Source organism: Amblyomma mixtum, chromosome 9, assembly GCF_055824585.1.
Source record: "Amblyomma mixtum isolate Tamu chromosome 9, ASM5582458v1, whole genome shotgun sequence".
NCBI lineage: Eukaryota > Metazoa > Arthropoda > Arachnida > Ixodida > Ixodidae > Amblyomma > Amblyomma mixtum.
The window spans coordinates 40006884-40009967 of NC_143020.1; the positions used below are offsets into that span (position 1 = coordinate 40006884).

General features: G+C 53.7%; 1 pseudogene; it reads right to left on the reverse strand.

The window, feature by feature from the left end:
• Positions 1-368: 368 nt before the first annotated feature.
• Positions 369-2207, reverse strand: LOC149328811 (uncharacterized; annotated as a pseudogene).
• Positions 2208-3084: the final 877 nt, after the last annotated feature.

Sequence of the window (3084 nt, forward strand, 5' to 3'; positions counted from 1 at the left end):
GGGCACTTGTTGGCTATGCGCTTCGCGAGCGTAAAGAGGCGTTCGAAGTTACCTTGAAGGCACTTAGGGTGGCTATAAACATTTAGGATGAAAACACTGTTCGCTCGAGTGTGTTGCGGCACAAGCTCAATAAAAAGGTAATCAATGTCTTCAATCACTATGGAATGGGAGATGGTGGTGATTGAACGACGAACCAGAAATGGGGGTGTGGGGGATGTGGGCAGAACAGGACATAGCCGGGTAGGGTGAGTGGGTTTGAGGGTTCCTGCAGGGCAAGGATGTCGGGTCCTGCAGCGCAGGACAGCAGTTGGTGGATTACGTGACGCTTGTGACCAAATCCCCGGCAGTTCCACTGCCAGAGTGTAAGATTACGGAGTGGAACTGCCATCATGACAATCTATAGAGGAGGGAGCTGTAACGGGGGGTTGGGAGCCCTGAACTATGGTAGGGATAGGGTTGGTCTGTTCCTCCGGTGCTTTGGGCTTCTTGCGTCTGTTTGGTGTGGGGTCACGCTTTGGCAGTCGGGACTCAAGATCGTTACAGCGTTCAGAGAATCCTTGAGTTTGCACATCGAATCGGTGGTTAAGAATAGCGTTGTCTTGTGTTATGCGGATTACTGCGTCTTTGATGGGTGTGTATTCCTCGTTGATGCGAGTTATAGCTTCCTGCAGTTTTGCCTCAAAGCGAGCTGCAAATGATTCAAGCAGGGGTGGTATGTTGTTTAGTGAGATGGGTGTGGAGGGGGAAGGCGTTGTGCACGGAGGTGAATTTGTAAAGGGATCAGTGTCAGCCTCCATTGCTAGCAAATCAGGAGAGGAATTAGGCTCGGAGTGGGAGGACGAGGTATCGGCGGTAGGCGGGTTGGGAGGAGGAGTTTGGGATGTGGTAGGAGTGGCAGCAGGTGGAAGGGTAGGACCAGCGGCAAGAGCACTTATCTGGGCTTCCAGCTTGGCGATGTGTTGACGCAAGGCGGCGGCTTCTGCTCGGGCTGCTGTAGCTTCTGCTTTAGCCGCTGCTGCCTCCTCCTGAGATTTTGCCAGGGCTTGTTGTAGACTGGGTTGTGCAGGCAAGGATATCGTGTGCCTGTGTGAAGAGGTGGAGGTGTCCCAGACTTGTTTCAACGGCACTGACGAAGCTGGTTTGTTTTGGTTGGGCTGTGGGAGTCCAGATGACAAATGGGGAAAATTTTCTCTGGATAGGACCAAGTCGTGCTGCTGCGTTTGTGGGTGGTTTGGCTGTTTCCGTGGCTGGTGGATGTTGCGTCCCTTGCAGGATCCCGTGCCTGTCAGGTGTGAGCCCTCGCACAGAATGCACTTGGGCGTGCAAAGTGTGTCTTCTTGGGAGTGTTGTGTTCCACAACGGAGGCAGATATATGTCTTGGGACTCGGGCATACGTCATGGCGGTGACCCGGCTGTCTGCAGTTAGTATAGGCATCCGGACTGCCACGGTATGGGGTGCGCGGTGGATGGCTCCCATGTATTTGATGGAGTGAGGGACTGTGGTTTCGTCGAAGGTGATCAGGATGGAGTGTGTCTTTCCCATGCGTCGTACTGCTAGAATGGTGTATTCAGGATTTCTTTTCACCAGGTCGTGGTACAGTTGCGTCGGCGTCTCGTCGCCATAGGCGTTCGTGATGACTCCTCTGGTAGCCCCCGGTGGTGGTGCTACGTATGCCGCGCAGGGATATGTTTTGCCTTCGATGGTGAGAGAGGTCATCGTCTTGAGAGTCTCGACTGTTGGGAAATGTGTGGCTGCCATGGTGAAAGTATTGTTCGTCGGGTGGACGCGCAGGCAGAAGTCGTCCGGTGGAATGATATCGAGCTGGGTCTGCACTGTCTTCAAGAGCCGGGGTGCTGGGACATCTAGGAGCCGTAGTTCACCTCGCGGGCGAACGACTACTCGAATAGCGTTCGGTGGGAGTGGTGGCAGCTGCTTGCTCCGCTGTACTGCGAGGCGAGCCTCCTTAGTCGCAGGTGGTAGACGGGCCGGCGTCTTGCCGCTGCCGGTTACGGCAGCTGCGTGGCGCGACGCGTTGTTGGCGTTCGGGTGAGCTGCGTCTGAGGTAGCGTTGTCGGAGCGGTAAGGTTTCGGCGAACTGGCTGGTCGGGAGGCGTAGGCTTTATACAGCACCGGTGTCCAGTCGCTTGAGTTTTGCTCTTCCGCGGTGATGGTGCGGCCTTCAACCGTTACCTCCATGACAACGGCTGCCGTCGCCCACGGAGTCGGCGGAGGGGAGGAATCCTAGTGCGGCCTAGCTGTGCGGCTTGGCGTCTCGGTCCGATAATTGTTCTTCTCTCAGAATAGGTCGGATTATGCCCGTAATGGGCGGCTTTCCTGTCCTCCTTAGGCAGTTATGTCGGTTTTCGAGCAGATTAGTGGCCATAGGAGAGATTGGGTAGGAGAAGCACGTACCGTTTGCCGCAGCCGACGTTGCAGGCATCCGCTCCCGTTGGCCTGGAAAATCGGAGACCTGGAAGAGCATTCAAAGACAATTTGTCTCATTGTATGGGGTCAATCGCGCACGAATTACAGGCTTCTATTTCAGGGAGCCCTAACTAGAGAACTCAGAACTAAAATCCGGCTCTCTGCGTTCTTCGGTTAGATTTCCCAGAAGCTCCAACAATTGTTTACATGCACGAGCAACTTTCAGGTTTTCTTTGCTCTTCAACGCGTGCCATAGTTGCTCGCCACATGCAGCTGTAGAAACACTAAACCGGCCACGAACCATCTGTGGAAGCCATGAGAGCTTCAGTGTCCAGAAAAAAACACCTACGTAGAACAGGCAGGTGCTTCGCAGTAAAGTACCATGGCTTGTCTGCTCTGAGAGCCCATGAGTAATGGTCCCTGGTCATCTATCAAATCAGCCACGAGCGGAGAGAAGCTAAAAATTGTGGCGCCAACTTAATTTGTGCAATCCACTTCAAACTACGCATCCGGTAATATGTCTTTACCAAGGTATTTGCTGTCGAAGACCATGCAGCGAATAGAAGCTGTTGGAGGCTATACTTGCCTGAAAGATCTCGCAGCAATTCACATCTAGTTTATTCGATCCTTTTGTATACAGCCCGGACAATCCGCGCCAA